We start from the raw sequence: 26,453 nt of genomic DNA, 5'->3' as shown, positions 1-26,453 counted from the left end.
CGATATTGGGAGGTATCCTATGACTTTTGTGACGTCATTGTAAAACAGAGACGCTTTCAAGTGCTTCAAATGGCTCTGAGCACTATGGGACTTAACTTCGGAGGTCATCAGTCCCCTAGAACTTAGAACTACTTAAACCTAACTAACCTAAGGACATCACACACATCCATGCCCGAGGCAGGATTCGAACCTGCGACCGTAGCGGTCACGCGGTTCCAGGCTGAAGCGCCTAGAACCGCACGGCCACACCGGCCGGCTAGCTAAGAGTCGAAAATGGCCAGTAGCGTTTGCTGAAGTATTTATTGTAAGGAAACATCCTGGTAGAAATGATGACTTTCTTTAAATTTACCATGGCAGTGGTGCACACAAACAAAACCGTTTTTATACGTTCATAAAAATGAAGATGAATTTACACTGATTAGCCAGAACATCACGTCTACCTACATAATAACCGGTACGTCAACCTTTGCCGAAGCAACATGGCCGGCCGTTGCAGCCGTGCGGTTCTAGGCGCTTCAGTTCGGAACCGCGCTGATGCTGCTCCGGCCGGCTGAGACGCTTTATCAGGACAGTGGTTCAAAAATGGTTCAAATGGCTCTGAGCACTATGGGACTTAACATCTTAGGTCATCAGTCCCCTAGAACTTAGAACTACTTAAACCTAACTAACCTAAGGACATCACACACATCCATGCCCGAGGCAGGATTCGAACCTGCGACCGTAGCAGTCCCGCGGTTCCGGACTGCAGCGCCTAGAACCGCAAGACCACCGCGGCCGGACAGGACAGTGCTGATGCAGAATATAACATCTGCCGAAGCGAAATGTCGAGGTGCAGGAAATTAGAAGAATAACGCTACTTAACAGTCCAGGAGATGTTCGATTGGATTATCTAACTATGATATCATTGGCGACCCACAGATACTACCACCTGGATCAGAAAGTATACATCGTAATTCAGAGTTTCCTAGGCACTGGGAAAGTACACGTATCGCTGTGAGAGGTATAGAACTAGGCGGCTGCGGGATACAAGCACCTGCTTTCATATCCAGCCTGAATGCCGACCGGAGCGGCTTCAGGCCTTGTGGGACGTTTCCGTATCCGATACAGGCTGCGCTGCGGCGCGGCGGAGCCGGATGACGCAATAAGGGCCGGGATGCAGACGCAATAAAACAGCGGAGCGCGCAACTTTGCAGGCCGGGGAGGTAAACACGGTGCAGCCGCTGCCGGCCCGCTCAGCGCAGGGCGCCATATAGAAATGCGGAAGCGGCCTCGCTTACTGAGCCCACTGCCCTGCTGAACGCAATACTCTCTCACGGCTTCTGTAAATACTGTGTTCCTTTCCTCTCATCGCTGAGCATGCCCGAGATCAGAGGGAGGCGACAAACAAGTCTAAAGAGACACCTCAGTTCACGAGGAGAAGTGAATAAGGAAGTGCTCGACTGGTACCAAAGGGATGTCAGCCGTCGTTGGTTCATGTGACTGAAAAACATGATCAAAGTTGGCAGATGCTTTTATGACGGATAGGTGCTGTCATTTTGTGACTGTGCTAAGCTGAAACGCAAACCCTTAAGAGATGTGGCGTGCACGAAGAATCGAATGTGCTAGGAATGTAATACTTTAGCACTTATGAATTGTAAACCAATGTTTAAGAATAGGGAGGACGTAATACGCCCCTGTCCAAGTCATAACGCCAGTAGATTTTGGAGTAAAAATGATTAAAGTTGTGGGGGAAATAAAACATTGTTTAAGCTACGCGAGTCGTGACGTGACGCATAGTGGGAACCATTTTACGGTATCTTGTTGCGCGGCGCCCCCACGTACGCTGCCACCCCGACCGCAGAATTCGTTTTCGGCGCCACCGACGTGAGGTCGAAACGAGAGCGTCTGTTTCACTCGCTACCAGCGCCACCGTCGTGCTCAGTGAAGGTTCTGCTTACCGACTAGGGCTATCCCGTGATTTTGAATGACGAACATTGCGTATTATCGGACTGAAATTCTCCTGGTAATATTCTCACGTGCCTGTATAATTTTGGTGCTCCGTATATACCTTTATAATTCTTGTGAAGTTGGTTGTTGTAATAACGAACTGTAGAATACTACAGTTCTTGACGACGAGGTTGTTTCATTAAAAAAAATGGTTCAAATGGCTCTGGGACTTAACATCTATGTTCATCAGTCCCCTAGAACTTAGAACTACTTAAACCTAACTAACCTAAGGACATCTCACAACACCCAGTCATCACGAGGCAGAGAAAATCCCTGACCCCGCCGGGAATCGAACCCGGGAACCCGGGCGCGGGAAGCGAGAACGCTACCGCACGACCACGAGCTGCGGACAGGTTGTTTCATTCCGACGCGTTCCGTGAGTACAGTGGATGCGGCGTTGGTTCAGTTGGTGAAACAACAACAACAGCAGCAGCAGTTTAACCACCAACAACAGCTGTTTGACCACCATCAACGGCAGTCTGAACACTAACAATGGCAGTTTGAACAACAGCAGCAGCAGTTAGATTTGCTTCGTTGGTAGGTTACAACCTAACAAGGTACCATGGTTCCTCTGCAACTGCCCTCTGCACGACCACCTGATTCCCCAGCGTTTCCACCATTCCAAGAGTCGAATTAAGATTGGAATTGTGGTATGGTAGCCAGTGAATTTGCACCCGTGGTCTAAGGGATACACAGTAGCTCAGCGTGTTCGGTCAGAGAGCTGGTTGGCCGCTGTAACAAAAAAAAAAATGAGTGGAAGGATCAACAAACGAACTTGAACGGTTGTCATGTGACGTCCGCAACGACCAAACACAACGATCAACAACGGGGAAACAAAGGAAAAAAAAGTGGTAGCGTCTTTGATTCATAATCAAAACGTCTTCGTTCCCCGGTTCGAGTCCCGTCGCTGATTAAATTTTGATTAATAATCGGCATTGGCGGCCGAAGACTTCAGGCCTTGTCAAAGGGAGCGGAGGAGCGGACAGAGGTTCAGGGCACTCTCTTGTCCTAGGGGTGGGAAACTGCCCCTAAAGGCGGAAGAGTCACCAATGATTAACGGCGTGAGGATGCAGAAGGCAATTAAAACCACAGCATTAAAGACACGTAACGTGTATCTACAGGACATGTGGCCTGTAAGAAGAAGTGTCATGAGAATCTCTCCATTGGCAAAAGATTCCGGAATAGTCCACCATTCGGATTTCCGGGAGGGGACTGCCAAGGGGGAGGTTACCATGAGAAAAAGATTGAATAATCAACGGAAGGATAACGTTCTGCGAGTCGGGGCGTGGAATGTCAGAAGCTTGAGCTTGTTAGGGAAACTAGAAAATTTGAAAAGGGAAATTCAAAGGGTCAATCTAGATATAGTACCGGTCAGTGAAGTGAAGTGGAAGGAAGACAAGGATTGATGGTCAGATAAGTGTAGGCTAATGTCAACAGTAGCAGAAAATGATATAGCGAGAGTAGGATTCGTTATGAATGGGAAGGTAGAGCAGAGAGTGTGTTACTGTAAACAGTTCAGTGACGGGGTTGTTCTTATAAGAATCGACAACAAACCAACACCGACAACGATAGTTCAGCTACACATGCCGACGTCGCAAGCTAAAGATGAAGATATAGGGAAAGTGTATGAGGATATTGAAAGGGTAATACACTATGTAAAAGGGGATCAAAATCTGTCATGGGGGACTGGAATGCAGTTGTAGAGAGAGGAGTAGAAGAAAAGGTTACAGGAGAATATGGGCTTGGGACAAGGAATGAGAGGAGAAAGACTAATTGAGTTCTGTAACAAGTTTCTGCTAGTAATAGCCAATACTCTGTTCAAGAAAGAGGAGGAGGTATACTTGGAAATGGCCGGGTTCAAATGGTTCAAATGGCTCTGAGCACTATGGGGCTTAACATCTATGGTCATCAGTCCCCTAGAACTTAGAACTACTTAAACCTAACTAACCTAAGGACAGCACACAACACCCAGCCATCACGAGGCAGAGAAAATCCCCGACCCCGCCGGGAATCGAACCCGGGAACCCGGGCGTGGGAAGCGAGAACGCTACCGCACGACCACGAGATGCGGGCTATGGCCGGGTGATATGGGAAGATTTCAGTTAGATTACATCCTGGTCAGACAGAGATTCCGAAATCAGATATTGAATTGTAAGGCGTACCCAGGAGCAGACACAGACTCAGATCACAATACAGTAGTGATGAAGAGTAGGCTGAAGTTTAACACATTAGTCAATAAGAATCAGTACGCAAAGAAGGGGTATACAGAAGTACTAAGGAATGACGAGATACGCTTTAAGATCTCTAAGGCTACAGATATAGAAATAAGGAATAGCCCAGTAGGCAGTACAGTTGAAAAGGAATAGACATCCCTGAAAAGGGCCATCACAGAAGTTGGGAAGGAAGATACAGGTACAAAGAAGTTATCTGCGAAGAAACCATGGGTAACAGAAGAAATACTTAAACTGATCGATGAAAGGAGGAAGTATAAAAATCTTACGGGAAACTCAGGAATAGAGAAATACAAGTCGCTGAGGAATGAAATAAATAGGAAGTGCAGGGAAGCTAAGACGAAATGGCTGCAGGAAAAATGTGAAGACATCGAAAAACAAATGATTGTCGGAAAGACAGAATCAGCATACAGGCAAGTCAAAACAACCTTAGGTGACATTAAAAGCAAGGGTGATAACATCAAGAGTGCAACGGGAATTCCACTGTTAAATGCAGAGGAAAGAGCGGTTAGGTGGAAAGAATACATTGAAAGGCTCTATGAGGGGGAAGATTTGTCTGATGTGATAGAAGAAGAAGCAGGAGTCGATTTAGAAGAGATAGGGGATCCAATATTAGAATCAGAATTTAAAAGAGCTTTGGAGGACTTAAGATCAAATAAGGCAGAGAGGATGGATAACATTCCATCAGAATTTCTAAAATCATTGGGGGAAGTGGCAACAAAAGGACTCTTCACGTTAGTGTGTAGAATAAGAGCTGACAAGTGCGAGAACTATCGCACAATCAGCTTAACAGCTCATGCATCCAAGTTGCTTACAAGAATACAGAATAACGGAAAAGAAAATTGAGGATGCGCTAGATGACGATCAGTATGGCTTTAGGAAACGTAAAGGCAATTCTGACATTGCGTTTAATAATGGAAGCAGGACTACAGAGAAATCAAGACACGTTCATAGGATTTGTCGACCTGGAAAAAACGTTCGGCAATGTAAAATGGTGCAAGATGTCCGAAATTCCGAAAAAGTAGAGGTAAGCTATAGGGAGAGACGAATCATATACAATATGTACAACAGCCAAAAGGGAATAATAAGAGTGGACGACCAGGAACGAAGTGCTCGAATTAAAAAGGGTATAAGATAAGAATGTAACCTTTCGCCTAATGTGCACATCGAGGAAGCTATGATGGAAATAAAAGAAAGGTTCAGTAGTGGAATTAAAATTCAAGGTGAAAGTATATCAATGATACGATTCGATGACGACATTGTTATTCTGAGTGAAAGTGAAGAAGAATTACATGATCTGCTGAACGGAATGAACAGTCTAATGGGCCGGCCGGGATGGCCGAGCGGTTCTAGGCGCTACAGTGTGGAACCGCGCAACCGCTACGGTCGCAGGTTCGAATCCTACCTCGGGCATGGGTGTATGTGATGTCCTTAGGTTAGTTAGGTTTAAGTAGTTCTAAGTTCTAGGGGACTGATGACCTCAGAAGTTAAGTCCCATCGTGCTTAGAGCCATTTGAACCATTTTTGAACAGTCTAATGAGTACAGAGTATGGATTGAGAGTAAATTGAAGAAAGACGAAGGTAACGAGAAGTAGTAGAAAAGGGAACAGCGAGAAACTTAACATCAGGCTTGATGGTCACGAAGTAGATGAAATTAAGGAATTTTGCTACCTAGGCAGTAAAATAACCAATGTCGGACGGAGCAAGGAGTACGTCAAAAGCAGACTAAGAATGGCAAAAAGGGCATTCCTGTCCAAGAGAAGTCTACTAATAACAAATATCGGCCTTAATTTTGGGAAGAAATTTCTGAGAATGTACGTCTGGAGTACAGCATTGTATGGTAGTAAACATGGACTGCGGGAAAACCGGGACAGAAGAGAATCGAAGCAATTGAGATGTGGTGCTACAGGCGAATGTTGAAAATTAGGTGGACTGATAAGGCAAGAATTAGGAAGTTCCGCGCAGGATCGGAGAGGAAAGGAATATGTGAAAAACACTGTTACGGAGAAGGGACAGGATGATACTACTTCTGTTAAGACATGAGGTAATGACTTCCATGGTACTAGAGGGGGCTGTAAAGGGCAAAACTGTAGATGAAGACAGAGATTGGATTACATCCAGCATATAATTGAGGACGTAGGTTGCAAGTGCTAGTCTGAGATGAAGAGGTTAGCACAGGAGAGGAATTCGTGGCGGGCTACATCAAACCAGTGAGAAGACTGATGACAAAAGAAAAAAAAAACAGTCAATAGCACACTGGCGGCAATCGTTCCGCGTAGAGAGTTTGGCGCATGTGTTTCCGCTGTTATCCGACAGCGGCGGCGACAGTGACCGGCGCCGGCTGAACACTGGTCTCGCGTGCGCCACGCCCCCTGAGATGAGGCCCCATCGGCGCAACGGTTCACGTGAAATTGAGGATAAGAGACCGTCCGACTGCAGCTCTAAATAGTTCTTGCCCACCTGTCGAGTAGCTCAGTTAGCAGCAGTCGAGGATCGTCATAGCACAGTCCCAACTTTTTCTACGAAAGTAGTACTTCAGAACCGGCCTCAAGAGGGGCTTATTTCTGTGTAGTGAAATCTTAAAATGTTCAACTTATCCCAGCTTTGTCAATTGCTTGTATACGGATTTCGACAAGGGCTCTCTGTACCGTAGTTGAGTATAACACAATATTTCTCTCAGCGGTCGTGTTCTCTCATTCTTTTGATTTCTGCCTCAGAAACCAAGCACTGCGCCGACAGGACATTGTATGTTAGGCGACGAGATTTACTGGGTCACTTCATCGATCGTATATGCGGCACTTGTAGCAGCACTTCGCACCGCCTCAGGTAGAGGATCCGTCCTTACAAAAATATTTTTACTTGTCTTGGATTGTGCCCAAAATGTTTCATTTGCTTCGCAAACTTGCTCCTAGGATCCAACAGCGTTGTCGTTTTCTCTTATGCCTGAGTTGTTCAGTGCTTTTTAACTATGCAAATCCACGCTGTGCCTAGCCGTATGGAGTTTCATCAGAAACGTAAGAACCGCATCAGTCCTATCAGGCGTGTATAGCCGGCGTCCGGGTTTTAAGTAGAAAGTGCCGAATCATTTGTGTTCATTGTAAACAGTCCTATGCCGACTCTCTGGTACGCGATGTCGTTTTCCGTTCTGTTCTAGACGTTTAGCGTTTAATGCATTCCGCAAATTTTCAGTGTGAGGACCATATATTCAAAAAGTGCAGTTTTTCGACAACGTGACTGTCACATCCGTTGGAAAATCTGTGGCATGTCGCGGGGTCGTAATACCTGCAGACACTAATGCATTCCACAAATGTTCCCCGTTGTTATACCATTGGGAGCACACTAACCCTTTCACCTGTACCGCAACTGGAATTCCACTTGCGTGATACGCGGAAATCGCGCTGGCTATGCAACCAGTCCGTTGCGTCTAGTCGGTCGCCTGTGATAACGTTTATTCAAAGAGCGAGCCATCACACGCTATTAACCCAAATGCACAAAATGACGAGTTGTGGTCGCAGAGGAAAGAACAGTGAAAGTACATACCAGTGTAAGAAGTGTGCTATTATTACCTTACTTTTACAAGACTCTTTAGCGACCTGCCATACCCAACAACCATACCATCTGACATGAGAAACAAAATTGCTAATGATATGTGTTAAATCCAATTTTGCAGCAACCAGTAGGATATTTAGATATGACGTACTTGTGTTACTGTGCAGAGGTTCCATCAGCAACGATCACGCGTTCCGTAGCCGTGCCAGTGGAATATCTTCCAGGAACGAAGGATAGGATTTAGCGTCCATCAGGTACGATGCTTACAACATCCTCCAGAACATTTGGAAGAACGGTATGGAGAAACTACAAGTAGTAGCCAGCTCAAGTGGTCTTGTAAAAATTCAGCACCATTTCCTGTCTCTAGTAATACCAGCCTCCCCCCATGAACCATGGACCTTGCCGTTGGTGGGGAGGCTTGCGTGCCTCAGCGATACAGATGGCCGTACCGTAGGTGCAACCACAATGGAGGGGTATCTGTTGAGAGGCCAGACAAACGTGTGGTTCATGAAATGGGGCAGCAGCCTTTTCAGTAGTTGCAGGGGCAACAGTTTGGATGATTGACTGATCTGGCCTTGTAACACTAACCAAAACGGCCTTTCTGTGCTGGTACTGCGAACGGCTGAAAGCAAGGGGAAACTACGGCCGTAATTTTTCCCGAGGGCATGCAGCTTTACTGTATGGTTAAATGATGATGGCGTCCTCTTGGGTAAAACATTCCGGAGGTAAAATAGTCCCCCATTCGGATCTCCAGGCGGGGACTACTCAAGAGGACGTCATTATCAGGAAAAAGAAAACTGGCGTTCTAAAGGATCGGAGCGTGGAATGTCAGGTCCCTTAATCGGGCAGGTAGGTTAGAAAATTTAAAAAAGGAAATGGATAGGTTAAAGTTAGATATAGTGGGAATTACTGAAGTTCGGTGGCAGGAGGACCAAGACTTTTGGTTAGGTGAATACAGGGCTATAAATACAAAATCAAATAGGGGTAATGCAGGAGTAGGTTTAATAATGAATTAAAAAAATAGGAGTGCCGATAAGCTACTACAAACAGCATAGTGTACGCATTATTGTGGCCAAGATAGACACGAAGCCCACGCCTACTACAGTAGTACAAGTTTATATGCCAACTAGCTCTGCAGATGATGAAGAAATTGATGAAATGTATGATGAGATAAAAGAAATTATTCAGGTAGTGAAGGGGGACGAAAATTTAATAGTCATGGGTGACTGGAATTCGAGAGTAGGAAAAGGGAGAGAAGGAAACATAGTAGGTGAATATGGATTGGGGCTAAGAAATGAAAGAGGAAGCCGCCTGGTAGAGTTTTGCACAGAGCATAACTTAATCATAGCTAACACTTGGTTCAAGAAACATGAAAGAAGGTTGTATACATGGAAAAATCCTGGAGATACTAGAAGGTATCAGATAGATTATATAATGGTAAGACAGAGATTTAGGAACCAGGTTTTAAATTGTAAGACATTTCAAGGCGCAAAAGTGGACTCGGACCACAATCTATTGGTTATGAACTGTAGGTCAAAACTGAAGAAACTGCAAAAAGGTGGGAATTTAAGGAGATAGGACCTCGATAAACTGACTAAACTAGAGGTGGTACAGAGTTTCAGGGAGAGCACAAGGAAACAATTGACAGGAATGGGGGAAAGAAGTACAGCAGAAGAAGAATGGGTAGCTCTCAGGGATGAAGTAGTGAACGCAGCAGAGGATCAAGTAGTAAAAAGGCGAGGGCTAGCAGGAATCCTTGGGTAACAGAAGAAATATTGAATTTAATCGATGAAAGGAGAAAATATAAAAATGCAGTAAATGAAGCAGGCAAAAAGGAATACAAACGTTTCAAAAATGAGATCGGCAGGAAGTGTAAAATGGCTAAGCAGGGATGGCTAGAGGACAAATGTAAGGATGTAGAGGCTTATCTCACTCGGGGTATGATAGATACTGCCTACAGGAAAATTAAAGAGACCTTTGGAGAAAAGAGAATCACTTGTATGAATATCAAGAGCTCAGATGGAAACCCAGTTCTAAGCAAAGAAGGGAAAGCAGAAAGGTGGAAGGAATATATAGAGGGTCTATACAAGGGCGCTGTACTTGAGGGCAATATTATGGAAATGGAAGAGGATGTAGATGAAGATGAAATGGGAGATACGATACTGCGTGAAGAATTTGACAGAGCACTGAAAGACCTGAGTCGAAACAACATTCCATTAGAACTACTGATGGCCTTGGGAGAGCCAGTCCTGACAAAACTCTACCATCTGGTGAGCAAGATGTATGAGACAGGCGAAATACCCTAAGACTTCAAGAAGAATATAATAATTCCAATCCCAAAGAAAGCAGGTGTTGACAAATGTGAAAATGCCCGAACTATCAGTTTAATAAGTTCAAATGGTTCAAATGGCTCTGAGCACTATGGGACTCAACTGCTGAGGTCATTAGTCCCCTGGAACTTAGAACTAGTTAAACCTAACTAACCTAAGGACATCACAAACATCCATGCCCGAGGCAGGATTCGAACCTGCGACCGTAGCGGTCTCGCGGTTCCAGACTGCAGCGCCTTTAACCGCACGGCCACTTCGGCCGGCCAGTTTAATAAGTCACAGCTGCAAAATACTAACACGAATTCTTTACAGACGAATGGAAAAACTGGTAGAAGCCGACCTCGGTGAAGATCAGTTTAGATTCCGTAGAAATATGGTTCAAATGGCTCTGAGCACTATGGGACTCAACATCTTAGGTCATAAGTCCCCTAGAACTTAGAACTACTTAAACCTAACTAACCTAAGGACATCACACACACCCATGCCCGAGGCAGGATTCGAACCTGCGACCGTAGCAGTCCGGCGGTTCCGGAGTGCAGCGCCAGAACCGCTAGACCACCGCGGGCGGCTCCGTAGAAATATTGGAACACGTGAGGTAATACTGACCTTACGACTTATCTTAGAAGAAAGATTAAGGAAAGGCAAATCTACGTTTCTAGCATTTGTAGACTTAGAGAAAGCTTTTGACAATATTGACTGGAATATTCTCTTTCAAATTCTAAAGGTGGCAGGGGTAAAATACAGGGAGCGAAAGGCTATTTACAATTTGTACAGAAACCAGATGGCAGTTATAAGAGTTGAGGGGCATGAAAGGGAAGCAGTGGTTGGGAAGGGAGTGAGACAGGGTTGTAGCCTCTCGCCGATGTTATTCAATCTGTATACTGAGCGAGCAGTAAAGGAAACAAAAGAAAAATTCGGAGTAGGTATTAAAATCCATGGAGAAGAAATAAAAACTTTGAGGGTAGTTGAAAGGAATGGACAGTGTCTTGAAAGGAGGATATAAGATGAACATCAACAACAGCAAAACGAGGATAATGGAATGTAGTCGTTTTAAGTCGGGTGATGCTGAGGGAATTAGATTAGGAAATGAGACACTTAAAGTAGTAAAGGAGTTTTGCTATTTGGGGAGAAAAATAACTGATGATGGTCGAAGTACAGAAGATATAAAATGTAGACTGGCAATGGCAAGGAAAGCGTTTCTGAAGAAAAGAAATTTGTTAACATCGAGTATAGATTTAAGTGTCAGGAAGTCGTTTCTGAATGTATTTGTATGGAGTGTAGCCATGTATGGAAGTGAAACATGGACGATAAATAGTTTGGACAAGAAGAGAATAGAAGCTTTCGAAATGTGGTGCTACAGAAGAATGCTGAAGATTAGATGGGTAGATCACATAACTAATGATGAAGTATTGAATAGAATTGGGGAGAAGAGGAGTCTGTTGCATAGCTTGACAAAAAGAAGGGATCGGTTAGTAGGACATGTTCTGAGGCATCAAGGGATCACAAATTTAGCTTTGGAGGGCAGCATGGAGGCTAAAAATCGTAGAGGGAGACCAAGAGATGAATACACTAAGCAGATTCAGAAGGATGTAGGTTACAGTAAGTACTGGAAGGTGAAGAAGCTTGCACAGGATAGGGTAGCATGGAGAGCTGCATCAACCCAGTCTCTGGACTGAAGACCACAACAACAACAACAGTAATACCAGACATTATGAGGATCTGGAGTCCGCGGCTCGTGGTCTTACGGTAGCGTTCTCGCTTCCCGCGCACGGGGTCCCTGCTTCGATTCCCGGCGGGGTCAGGGATTTTCTCCGCCTCGAGATGACTTGGTGTTGTGTGTATTTCATCCTCATTCATTCGCAAGTCACCGTAGTGGCGTTAAAGATCTTGTGGAGTGGCGGCCGAACCGCCCCATTAGGGGTCTCCCGGCCACCAATGCCATACGCTCATTATTATGAGGAAATGGAGAACGCAATCTTAAAACTTTCAGTAACTTTTTAAAAAGCTTTCTACTATCTATTTTTAAATTATCTACATCGCTAACAACATACAACATTAAATTTCCAGAATGAGATTTTCACTCTGCAGCGGAGTGTGCGCTGATATGAAACTTCCTGGAAGAATTAAAACTGTGTGCCCGACCGAGACTCGAACTCGGGACCTTTGCCTTGCGTGAGTCGTGCTTCGGTAGCTCAGATGGTAGAGCACTTGCCCGCGAAAGGCAAAGGTCCCGATTTCGAGTCTCGGTCGGGCACACAGTTTTAATCTGCCAGGAAGTTTCAACATTAAATTTAATAACTAGTTTTATTTGTTCATACAGCCATCCTCAGATGCAGGAAAAGACAATTGTGTTAGGTGACACTGACTTTAACTGACATCAGGAAAATACGTATTTCAGCATAATGTAACGCACATACCAGTTATAGAAAAGACGTTGAATCATCGTATACCCCATAGTAAATAAAGAAACATTCCTTGAAGTACGTTCATTCCTGAAGTCTATTTAAGTCAGTGTCATCTAAAGTAATTTTCTGTTTCTGCTTCTTTCAGATCTGAGGATGATTGTATAAATAACCGAAACTACTCATCAAATTTAATGTTGTATATTCTTTTCAGTCTATAAATTAAAAGATTTTCTATAAACTTTTAAGAATCTGAAAATTCTCTGGATTATTCCTGACAGTGTCAGATATTACCTTGTTAGGAAACTGGATATGTGACTAAACCCTTCAAAAAGGCACAGAACTGCAAAAGAACATTCAAAAATTGTTTTCAATCAGAAGTTTATGGACTTAGGCATTATCCTAAAGTACGCTAGAATTAGGAGTGCCAATAAATCCTCATTATTTCAATCTGTTATAGTTAAAAGTGAGCCGCTTTGATTTAAATTGCAGATATGTGAGTCATTTGAAGTGAAAAATTTGCTCAGTAGAGAGGCTGTGCAAATAGTCACATTTACTTAAAATGTAGTCACCTCCTCAACATAACTATGTCAAACACATCATTAAGTACCATTTGACTATGCATTTTGAACCCATTCACAAATAGGATGGGACGAAGATTTCTGATTTGCGCAAGGAACGAAAGGAAACCAGTGAAAAAGAAACCCAGAAAATAAACCCCTTCTTACTAATGAAGAACAAGAATTGTTAAATAACAGTCTACAGTTTAATGGCTGTCCCGAGTATAAACCGAACATAATCAAATAAATAACTGACAAAACAAAAATTGCTACTGAAGTAGCTAAGATGTATAAATTTAATACTATAAATACTGCTGTTGAAACTCAAAAATGTTTAACTATTTAACATAAACCTAATACTTCACTTAGTAAAGACATTCAGAGAGTAAGAACTTTAATGAAAAACTTGAAACAGAGAAGGCTATCGTTGCTGAGGAAGATAACGCTAATACCAGGGCCATGATGACGACTACATTAAGAGAACAGTCCCTTTTAGCTTATATTGCATCGCCAAGATTGAAACGGATCCTAACAAATTTTTTCGTAATACGCTGAAAACAAAAACTGGTAACACCACTTCCCTTTTTGGAGACAATGAAAAGAAATGTGTCGTAATGATAAGTCCCAGCGTTCCACAGTTCAGATCCCAAATTAAAATACATAAAAAAGAAAACTCAATTAGGCCAATTGTTAATAACATTATTTTTCCAATTATGATCTGAACAAAGTGCTGAATAAGAAAGTAAAAGAAACCTATATCTTTCAGCATTATTTCAGTGTAAATAATAGTTATGAACTTACAAAAATTTTGACTGACATTAAAATACTGGGTTATGTAAAGCTAGCATCCTTAGACATTGCCAGTTTGTACACCAATGTCGCTATAAAATAATGTACACAAATTATTAAGAATAACATGCTGTCACATAGGAAGCTTAGCACAGGTGAAGTCAATAAACTGACAGAGCTACTCCACTTGTAGCTAACATACAACTACTTTGAATTTTAGGGGGAAATTTATCGCCAATAAATGGGCTCATCAGGGGTAACAGCTTAGCAGGTACCTTAGCAGAAATATTTATTAACAACGTAGAGAAGAAATTTTTCCAAAAATATAAAACACTAGAAAACAAAACTGCCCGGCCGGAGTGGCCGTGCGATTCTAGCCGCTACAGTTTGGAACCACGAGACCGCTACGGTCTCAGGTTCGAATCCTGCCTTGGGCATGGATGTGTGTGATGTCCTTAGGTTAGTTAGGTTTAAGTAGTTCTAAGTTCTAAGGGACAGATGACCACAGATGTTAAGTCCCATAGTGCTCAGAGCCATTTGAATCATTTTTTGTTGATTCCCACACATTTCGCTGTCGAAAACGACAGCGTGCACTGCAATCAGTGTAATGAGCAACAGGGCGACCTTGTTGAAAAATTTCATCACCGCTGGCAACCCCGGCCCATTCAACGCTTCTCTAAGGAAGTCACGTTGCTGCAACCCCATTGAACGTTGTCTCACCCCTTTAGAGCGTAATATTACAGCAACTGTTGTTGTGGCATACAGGGTGGGACCGCTAGGAAGAGTCCAAAACCATTCGATATATACGAACGTAAACTGAAGAAGAAAAACGTCTGTATGCTTTTTCATCCTTTCTTTTTTGGACCCTGCTATGGTGTTACCGCAAGGGGGTGCGACTTTGACACACAAGTGAATAAAACGGCAAATGGTTCCTCTAAGACCACCCAGATCAGCAACTTCATCGCTGCTGCTCTCCCATGTTTGTCGACGCTTTAAAATGTGTATGTACAGAGGCAACTCGTGATGGAATCCTAGGTGCCTGCAGGGCTACACTAGCCCCAGCTAGCGGACATACATAAGTGGAGGGGTGTCAAGGGGTCTAGTAAAAATTTACAGTCGGTCATTCACCCTCACATAATTATTTCAAATCCACTGAAAAGCGAGGAAAAAGTATTTACGTCGCACTCACAAAATCATTCCAAATCCAGCGAAAAGTCAGAGTACGTAACTCAAGTGGCTGCTGGGCAGCTCGGCTGCATGGTCAAGCGACAGACTCGCCAATAACGACCAACAAACGGTGCAAACGACATTGACAAAAGACCATGGGCCCTTCGCCCGCCTTTAAATACTATCTGTGACGTCACACTACTGAATCCAACTTAGACACTTAAATAGTGAGTACCACTCAGATTTAAAGCTAACTGCACAGAGATATAACATACCACAAAACCGGTGAAATTGCTGCGGTCATTCTGCGACTTATTGTTAAATTGACAACACACTAATAAACAAGTTATTAATGATTTTGCAACGTTGTAGTCTTACGTAAAATTAGATACACGTGCCAAATAGTGAATTGTGTCTACTCATCCACTGGGATGATTAGGTATGCAACTTTGGAAACTCACGCTGCCTTCACTTTACGTACAAGTGTGGAGATTTATAATACAGGGTGATTCAAAAAGAATACCACAACTTTAGGAATTTAAAACTCTGCAACGACAAAAGGCAGAGCTAAGCACTATCTGTCGGCGAATTAAGGGAGCTATAAAGTTTCATTTAGTTGTACATTTGTTCGCTTGAGGCGCTGTTGACTAGGCGTCAGCGTCAGTTGATGCTAAGATGGCGACCGCTCAACAGAAAGCTTTTTGTGTTATTGAGTACGGCAGAAGTGAATCGACGACAGTTGTTCAGCGTGCATTTCGAACGAAGTATGGTGTTAAACCTCCTGATAGGTGGTGTATTAAACGTTGGTATAAACTGTTTACAGAGAATGGGTGTTTGTGCAAAGGGAAAAGTTCTGGACGGCCGAGAACGAGTGATGAAAATGTAGCACGCATCCAGCAAGCAGTAACTGGACTACAGTATCTGGAGATGTTAGAGAACTGGCTGTTCCCTCAGCTCGAACAAGAAGCACAACAATTCATATTTCAGCAGGATGGAGCGCCACCACATTGGCACTTATCTGTCCGTAACTACCTGAACGTCCACTACCCGAGGCGATGGATCGGCCGCCAGGCAGCCCGTGACAGAGCACTTCATCACTGGCCTCCAAGAAGCCCTGATCTTACCCCCTGCGATTTTTTCTTTTGGGGGTATGTTAAGGATATGGTGTTTCGGCCACCTCTCCCAGCCACCATTGATGATTTGAAACGAGAAATAACAGCAGCTATCCAAACTGTTACGCCTGATATGCTACAGAGAGTGTGGAACGAGTTGGAGTATCGGGTTGATATTGCTCGAGTGTCTGGAGGGGGCCATATTGAACATCTCTGAACTTGTTTTTGAGTGAAAAAAAACCTTTTTAAATACTCTTTGTAATGATGTATAACAGAAGGTTATATTATGTTTCTTTCATTAAATACACATTTTTAAAGTTGTGGTATTCTTTTTGAATCACCCTGTATTCTAATCAACTCATCTGTAGTTCTTTATACACATCTGTGGTTAGGAAAGTGTCTTTTATAATGTTCTTTGTATGCATCCGTGGTAAGGAAAGTGTCTTTTATAATGTTCTCTGATGTTGTGATCTTTTATTCCATTCTTCACATGATCATAATGCTTCAGCGGCTTAGTTGTTATAATTTTATAATCTATAAAAGTAAAAGCGATTTCCATTTTTCCAGTTGTTCATCCTGGAATCATGCTTAAAGCTTCAATGAGCTTGACCTACCGCTGCGATTTTTATTGTGCACTTGGTTTTTCTTTCTCATATCTGTAAGGTCTGTAACTTGTTTTCGTTGAAAATATTTTAATATTCACCTTTCATTTCGACCACTTTGGCCACCGTTGTGTCTTCTGGACACTTCAGTAAACTGTACAAGCTCTGGACTCGCGAAATCCTGCGGCCAGCACTCATCCCGCAATTTATCTACATTCCTCGCTCGGTCGGCGGTCACGTGTAAGAGTACAGACGTTAATCCCGTGCGTAACATAATGAATCTACCCTTACTTAGCCCTGTCAGGGTGGGGCAGCACAAATGGCACAGGGATGTCCCATATTACGAAGGAAGTGCGGTTTTGGTGCCTGCCGACTTTGGTGCGTGGGATGAATCAACCTCGTCTGAGAAGACCTGCGGTGCACCGTGAGCGAGTTTCGTGAGAACGTTTATATTTATGGATTAATGTCATTTTTGTATTAACTGCGGCGAGAAACCCTGAATCAGCTTACGGAATGGACTGGATTCAAGCGTGAAGTGCAGAATTGACCATGAAAATTTAATAATTGTGGATTAAAACTAATTTCAGATTTGATGCAAGAATATTGAGTGTATGATGGTGACTGTATCGAACGTAAGAGCAACAGCTAATTCAAAGAGAACTGCAAAACCGTATACGTGCAACTGTGAAGTGAAATCTGATTAGGCAGTGTAGGGACATTTTTCTTGCAACGCAATACATTCGCTGTTCATTTAAACTGCGTATAATTTCAAGAGACCTTTACAGCATTTTTATTTTTATTTATTGATTTATTTAACCTGGCAAGATTAGGGCCTTCAGACCCTCTCTTACATCTAACCAGGCATTCTACTTATTTTACATTCATATGTTTTAGTAGGCACGTTAAACTACATCTAGCACAAAAAGTGAAATAAACAATTAGAAAGGTACACCTGGAAAAATACATACATACAGAGTTTATATTCGTAGATCATAAGTACTGTTATAATTAGACATTATTGAAGAGACAGATTTTAAGTAGGAGTGCTAGCAGCAGGGAGTATGAGGGAGACTGATGGTGAAGGGAGGAGAAGAATAGAGAGACATGATGAAACATAATTAAGGAAATATAAAGGAAAAGAAGATTGCGTGGCTAATAGAGGTAGATGAAGAGGAAGGCATCTCAGGAGCAAGATAGGAGACGCTAGCTTTGCTATTTGACAGATGAGAGGATTGGCCTTGTACATTAATTTTGTGGAGAACTTTATGAGGATGATAGTAGGAAATGCTTCAACTTCTTCTTAAAAGCAGCAGGAGATTGAATTTTGCGCAAGGTAAGGGGCAGTTTGTTCCAGAGGCGGACAGCGGCAACTGAGAAGGAGTTTGCAAAAGTTTTTGTTTTGTGAGTGGGAACAGTTAGGATACCAAATAAGAGTGACCTCGTGTTTCGATTATGATGGCATGACAGGTTTTTAATCTCTGAAGCAAGGTACTGGGGTGCTTGCGCGACGAGGAGTCGGTGAAGTAGACATAGAGTGTGGTAGTCACGCAATTTGTCCGGCCGCAGCCACCCTATCTCGGAGTATGAAGCACTAACATGATCATATCGGCGAATATTTTTAGGGAATGGTACGCAGGAGCTGTATGTATTTTGACTGGCACGTGTCACTAGGTGGACGGTTAGAGACTATAATACTGTGAAGCGTGTTAGGAGCAAGTCTGTCCTAGTGCTGCCATTATCTAGTCGGTTCGATGCCCAACAAGTCCGACAGCAAAATAATGAGGTACAAACTTTAAGATCACTTGCTTGTGAATATGCTTTAAAAATTATTATCAAATTTGTGCTTAGAATTTTATATTAAAAGAATTGAATTGGGCATTGAGAAGTTATTTATAAACCGATTTCTCTTGATGTACAGTCACACCCATGTTTCGGCTGCTTTCATACGTCAAGTCTCATTAGAGTTCCATTCGAGGAAGGCACATTAAACAACCGTTTCTCGAGCTTTCAGCATTGTTAAAGATACGCTTTGTGACGGTCTTATTTTTTCCTTGTGTGTCTTTGGTTTTACAGCGTTGTTTCGCTTATAAACATTTGTATTGTTTGGGTTTTTGTTCTTTTGTCATTTTCGAAAATTATTGTGCCTCCAAAAAAGTGTTTTGGTACTGGTGTGAAGTTCTAGATTTGCTACAAATATATTCTAGGTTCAATATGAGGCAATCACTGGAGCAACCGAGTCCACGAGGGTGGCCAAAGCAGACTAGTGCGTCCTTGACGCAACTAAAGAGGTCAGAATAACAAGGAGAAACAAAGAAAGAAACAGAAAAGATGGGAAACATGTGAACAAACAAGAATATCTAGCTAAAATGTATTAGTAACAACAGAGATAGATCAAATATAACTTTGAATTGAATTTCCTGAGAATTAATTTTTCTGATATGCTTATTTTATGCACAAAAAATCTAGTTGAGCTAGAGGTTTTAAAATTTTTGAAATGTTTTAGGATACTATTCGGAAAAAATTAGACTGCAGACGCTAACGTACTACCAACAGGAAGAAAAATACAGACTGATTACTTACAGACAAGAAACCTTAATTTTGATTATCATATGTAACTATATATAGAATAAAAGCTTGTCACATTTTAGATGTAAATGTTGTTAATGTAGACGTAAATTTCAAACATCTAAGTAAGGTAGTTAATCAGTGAATAGTTTCGAAGTATTGAGCGGCAAATGGAACATATAATTTTCTGATTTTCGCAAAAAATTGTAAAAACCTCGCTGGCCGGAGTGGCCGTTCGTTTCTAGGCGCTGCAGTCTGGAACCGAGCGACCGCTACGGTCGCAGGTTCGAATCATGCCTCGGGCATGGATGTGTGTGATGTCCTTCGGTTGGTTAGGTTTAATTAGTTCTAAGTTCTCGGTGACTGATGACCTCAGAAGTTAAGTCGTATAGTGCTCAGAGCCATTTGTAAAAACGTCAATGTGAGAACTAATGTGGCTAACTGTATCTTAAAATGTTCAACAAGAAACGCTCCTACAGTGCTACAATTTTTCCAGGTGTTCACAGACAAGCTATCGTAAACGACCAGTACTGTGGGAGACTTACATTTGTTGCCACTTAACAGGAGTGAAAAGCTTAGAATCTTCACGTGACAACTACAGGTGTTGAAAAACGACTCAACTATTTCAGTCTTTGGATATGACCGCGACACAGAAGTCAAAGTACTAGTATCAGCTTATAAGGAACTAAATGAGAAAGGAAGCAAAATATTGCTATGGCACACTTTTCTCTTTCTGAGAAAATTGCATTTTAAAGTTTCAAAAAATTCTATTAATCATATTTTTGTATTTTACTCTAAGTACGTTTACTTGTGTTGCTTTATGTCAGTTAGTGCATGTTTTCAGTTCGTATAACGGCATGTATATCTTAAAAACTTTACGTAAATTGCAATTAAATGGAGGCATGCACGAATAATGGTGGGTTAGCACTGTCTTGCCTCAAAACTTGGCACGATATGTCAGTAAATAACGATATTTATTAATTACTATCTGTTACATACTAAATATTTGGCAATGTATAATAAAAGTGTATTTTAATGTGATATATGAAACAAATATCGAGCAAATGAAAAATATTCTTTCTCAATGATAAGCACAAACTGTTCAGTCATCATTAAGAGGACAGTCATAATCATCACCACTTTCTTCGTCTCCTATCTCTTTGCACTTAATACTATTATAAAATGAAAGGTACACTTGCGAGATGAACTGGAGTAGAGCTTGCAAATCTTTGAAATTTTTTGAGACAACTGGAATTGGTTGCTTCCATTTCTTAATGAGCCGAACATCTGCTGACTGTCCTCGATTCTCAGCTGTGATTGGAGCTGCTTTACCAAGCTTAGTACATTTCACATACATTGTTCCCGGTGTTATACTCAGAATCTGAAACTTTGAACGTTGGCGAACTTAAGAGGCATTCTGTCATCAGCAGTTGTCCTCTTCCATATTTTGTTCAAAAAGCAGCCAGTTGCATTAAAAACATCTTCTTTTCCATAGTGGTGACTTTTAATGGTTTCTTCTTGCATCTTTTCGAAATAATATCTTTCCACTCATTAGTGGTATTCACATTTCCGTAGTGGGCTCTCTTGAACTTCCCGATTCTATAAAAATACCCGTCTGTAGGAAGAAAAGTGTGACTAGAGGCAAGAAAGCTGTGCTCCACAGAATCAAATTGACCACTGGTTACTAGATGGTGCCAATTTTTATTCTACCCCGCTCAATTTTCTGAGCACACAAGACTTTTTGTGTTGTTAGCATTGCTGATTTGTAAGTACTTCACAGTACAGCTAACAATTTTGTCACTACCTCACTTTGCCACCGTCTCAATTCATAGGAACATGTACCACTCCTGTTTAGCACAGTCATGGACACCGAAACTAAAAGTCCACAATCTGCGATTGTAGAACGCTAATCCAGTTGTCAACATAGGAGTAGGAAGCGCTTGCTGAAGATCCATGCTTATCACTTGGAAGTCAGTGTTTTCCTTCATTTCTTCAGCTCGTTATTGTAGGAGATTCTTCACTCCCTCTGCTCTGAGTAAATGTGCTTTGTTTTCTGTTTAGAGCATTAGAAGTTCAAACTCATTTAATGTAGCACTGGCATTTTCTTTTTGTATGGTTAATTTATCACACGTACTGCACGTATCCGATTGGGGAATCTTAAATCCATTGTTGAACTCTGTACAAAATATACGTCTGTATAAGTCGGCATTGACAGTTTCCTTGCACCATGGCACATAATAGTCTATGTAAAAAGACTGTATGGTTAAGTCATAGTTCAGATAAACTTTACTGGGTTTTTGGCTTCTTGAATTCTGTGACTGGTATTTCGGAATAAGGCGAATGTGTGTCCTAACATTCTTCACACGCTTGTTAGAGTACTTGTTTGACCTGTCTGAATGCTTTCCTCTACCATCCTCTACCATCTGTTTACACAGAACTTGTTATTACCATTTTCCGAATACTTCGAAGACGTCCTCTGTTTCGTGTAGCTCATGAAAAGACAAAAACTAGTCACAACAAATATCTACACATTTTCCTTAAATATTTACTGAATACGAATATGTAAAGCTTCTTCTAGATTCACCGGCATGTTTACGCTTTTTACGTTCTTCCATGATGTAATTGCGTTTGCCTTAATGCAAGAAAACGAGTACGCATTTTGTGTGTTGAAATCAGACATATTCCAAAAAGAATTAAAAACTGTGGAAGCTTTATCTTCTGTTAATAGCCAGCACTGTTTTTTGCATTTACAGTTAGGTCCCAGCTCCTTTGCCGAGTAACTCTTTTTTGTACTGTCACTGACATGGGGAGAACCTTTGTTTCTTCTTATTTACCTCTTAATTTTTTTGGTAGTATTTGGATTTCTGTTTCTCCAGAGAGCTTTCTCAATCTTCTTAGGTGTCGTGATGGTTGGTCTGATAGTAGTTTTATCCTCTATAAAAGAAGGCCACAAAAATATAGGTTAAACGGTACAGAATAACAGTTTTAAATTTTACTGTATTTCATGAAGATTTTGTGTCAGTTTACTTAGTAAGTAAAGCAGACTGTCAACAATTTGGATGTGGTTATTATTGTTGCATACCAATTAAGTCTTGATTTTGAGAAACTATAAATACATATGAAAAAAATTCGGCAATATAGTGCTATGCCCACTGCAGAGTACTACGCTACTTATTCAAGAATTACAAGGCCCATGTTTAATCTAGTATGCTGTACAAGCCTAATATACAAATATGCACCTCCTAATGTACTGAACATATTACCTACACGTTCCATAAAGGTGAGATAAATTATTTTGTTTATAGCACATAATGCAACATTAACTGGGCAAGTATTTCTGCAATGCAATGCTATACCACAATATCATAGAAAATGTAATACATACCACAGACGCCTCTTTCTCAGAAGATTGTTCTTCAGATGTGCGAGGAATGCATTCATCTTCAGAATCTAAGGGAACAGCTTCAGAATCACTAGATGTTCCTTCTTGTCAGTGTTTTCCATATATTCCTTTCTTCGACGATTCTTTGGAGAATTCAGCAGCTTTTTCCATACTAATATCTTCTCACTGCTACAATCTGGGGACGTCATCTTGTGAAACTGTGTGGCTTTGCTTACTCTTGCTGTAATATTCAAGCAATAAGAAGCTTGAGTTCCTGTGCTGCTATCTGTAGCTAAATATGAGAAACAAACGAAGATATTGGATAGCGCTGCACCTAGCGACGATGAAGAAACTACTAACTCAGTTTGTTTGTGAATTCCTAAGGGACCAAACTGCTGAGGTCATCGGTCCCTAGACTTATACACTAATGAAGCTAACTTAAACTAACTTACGCTAAGAACAACACATACGCCCATGCCAGAGGGAGGACTCGAACCTCTGGCGCAAGGGGCCGCGCAATCCGAGAAATCGCGCCTCAAGCCGCGCAGCCACTCCGCGCGGCAATAACTCAGTTAAGAGGAAAGTGTGGCATAGCTCTTTCTTGTTCCAAGCCAGTTAATTGTGTAAATGATACCATTACTACTATTCACTGTATAAAACCTCTGGATTCAGTCGCTGTAACAAACAAGAAAGCAGGGAGAAATAGAGGCCAAAACCCACAATGAAGAACACGTATTAAACAAGGTGCAACGACCCAGCGTTCAGCAGCCATCAACTGCAGAAACCGACTGAATAAGTATCGCAAGTGCTGTAGGCGAATAATTGAAATCACTGCTGTAAGCGAGGTCAAGAATACCATCGTAACGACCGGAAGAGCGGTGTGCTGACCCCACGCCCCTCCTCCTATCCGCATCCTCATCTGAGGATGACACGGCGGTCGGATGGTCCCGGTAGGCCACTTGTGGCCTGAAGACGGAGTGCTGTAAGCGAGTATTTATAATTGGTGTAATGTTATAATATATTAATATAACAAGTATTTTTTTTTAGTCATCAGTCTTCTGACTCGTTTGATGCGGCCTGCCACGATTTCCTCTCCTGTGCCAACCTTTTCAACTTAGAGTAGCACTTGCAACCTACGTCCTCTGTTATTTGCTGGATGTATTCCAGTTTCAGTCTCCCTGTCTTCCTCTAGAGTACCATAGAAGCTATTTCGTGATGTCTTAACATATTTCCTGCCATCCGATCCCTTCTTCTTGTCAGTGTTTTCCATATATTCCTTTCTTCACCGAATCTTTGGAGAACCTCCTCATTCCTTAGCTTATCAGTCCACCTAATTTTCAACTTTCTTCTGTAGCACCACATCCCAAATGCTTCGATTCTGTTCTTTTCCGGTTTTCCCACGCTCCATACTCCATATATTACTACCATACAACGCTGTGCTCCAAACATACATTCTCATAAATTTCTTCCTCAAGTTAAAGCCTGTCTTTGATACTAGTAGACTTCTCTTGACCAGGAACGCCCTTTTTTCCAGTGCTGTTCTGAATTTTATGTCCTCCTTACACCGTCCGTCACGGATTATTTTGTTGCTTTAGTTATCAGAATTCCTTAACTTCATCTACTTCGTGATCACATATCCTAATGTTCAGTGTCTCACTCTTTTCATTTCAGATTCTTCACATTACTTTCATCTTCCTTCGATTTACTCTCAGTCCATATTCTGTACTCATTAGACTGCTCATTCCATTCAACAGCTCCTGAAATTGCTCTTCACTTTCATTGAGAATAGCATTGTCATCGATAAATCTTATCATTTATATCCTTTCACTCTGAATTTTAATTCACTCTTGAATCTTTCTTTTATTCCCATCATTGCTTCTTCGATGTACTGATTAAACAGTAGTGGCGAAAGACTAAATCCCTGTCTTACACCCTTTTTAATCCGGGAACTTTATTCTTGGTCTTCCACTCTTATTGTTGCCTCTTGCTCTCGTGCATCTTGTATTTTAACCATCTTTCCCTATAGCTTACCCCTATTTTACTCAGAATTTTGTCACCTTCCAACATTTGGCATTGTTGAACGCTTTTTCCAAGTCGACAAATCCTATTAAGATGTCTTGATTTTTCTTCAGTCTTGCTTTCTTAATCATCGAAACGTCAGAGCTGCCCCTCTGGTGCCATCACCTTTCCTAAAGACAAACTGATCATCCAAGACATTCTCAATTTTCTTTTCCATTCTTCTGTATGTTACTGTCGTTAAAAACTTGGACGCATGGGCTGTTTAGCAGATAGTGCGATAATTCTCGCACTTTGGTCTTGCAGTCTTGGGAATTGTGTGGATGATTTTTTTCGAAAGTCAGTTGGTATATTACGAGATTCATACATTCTTCACACCAATGAGACAATTTTGTTGCTTCTTTTCCCAATGATTTTAGGATGATGGATTGTTATCTGCTCCTTCTGCCTCATTCAGTCTTAAGTCTTCCAAAGCTCTTTTAAAGCCTGATTCTAATACTGGGTCCCCTGTCTACTGTTTCTTCTTCTGTCACGTCATCAGACAATTCCTCTCCCTCTTAGAGGCCTTCGATGTACTCTTTCCACACATCTGGTCTCTCCTCTGCATTTAACAGTGGAATCCCTATTGCACCTTTAATGTTACCGCCCTCTTTTTAATTTCAACGAAGGTTCTTTTGATATTTCTATATGCTGAGTCAGTTCCAAAAATCAGGTATCAGTGCAATTATTCCTATTTGTCACAGAGGACGTTGAACTGAACAATATTACATCAATACTTACGTCATTTTCAGACTAATAATGATATCCATAACAAGTCGTATGGTTTTAGTTTGGCTAGACCTCCAAGTACATGTGGCAAGAGCAAGCCATTAATGCTTATTTTCCCCTAGGCAGAAGGTCAGATACTGTAGCGTCGACACATAGGCACAAAACCATTAGTCTATACTGACAGGCGTAGTCCGCTTAGTGGTGCAGTATGACCATGACGAAAACATCAGGTCGAAAAATTTGTTGCGTGTTTCTGGGAAGACTGAATGACGCAGAGATGAAACAACCAACTCACTGATAGTGTATGTATTGAGGCACCACACATAAAAATATCTGCACTTATACCCGCTTAAAGAGTGAAAAAATTGTGTGTGACGAAATCTGGTGTAATAGGGTCGTTACAGTTAAGGTGTGCAGGGTAATATTTATGGCAAGTACTGGCAAGGATAAGATAGTAAATAGGATATTTTTGTCGTTGTTGAGTAGGTTAATAAATAAGCACATGAATCCAGACATTTTCAGTAGCAGGTAGTACTATGGAAGAAACTGTAAAAAAAGAAGTGAGCACACTTCAAACGATAATCGAAGGGGAAATGATAGAAGCTTGAAATCTCTCTTGAAGGCGTGTTGATAGATTGAAGAGCATACACAAGCCGCACTTTCCGACTCGCAATTGGAGACGCAGAGAAATATTCTGAACCTTCACTGTGAATGCGATGTTGATTTTATCTTCATTACACAGGTGTCTTCTCTACATAGCGGTTTCCTGTGGTTTACTGAATACTGAGAAGGGGGTTTCTGATTTAAAAAGAAGATGGTACAACTAAAGCAATTCATGAGGGTGCTATGAACTTTTTTTTTGTTCATTTACTTCGGCAGCAGCAGACCTTGGATCTCTACATCTGCACTCTCGGAAAGCCCCTTTGTGGCAAGTGGCAGGGACTGCTATCACTTCTGCCTTCCCTCGAAAGGTGCGTGCAAAGTATGATTGTTG

This window comes from Schistocerca nitens, chromosome 1 (genome assembly GCF_023898315.1).
Source record: "Schistocerca nitens isolate TAMUIC-IGC-003100 chromosome 1, iqSchNite1.1, whole genome shotgun sequence".
In the NCBI taxonomy this organism is placed as follows: domain Eukaryota; kingdom Metazoa; phylum Arthropoda; class Insecta; order Orthoptera; family Acrididae; genus Schistocerca; species Schistocerca nitens.
The sequence above is the reverse complement of the archived record's forward strand: the minus strand, read 5'-3'. Positions refer to the sequence as shown.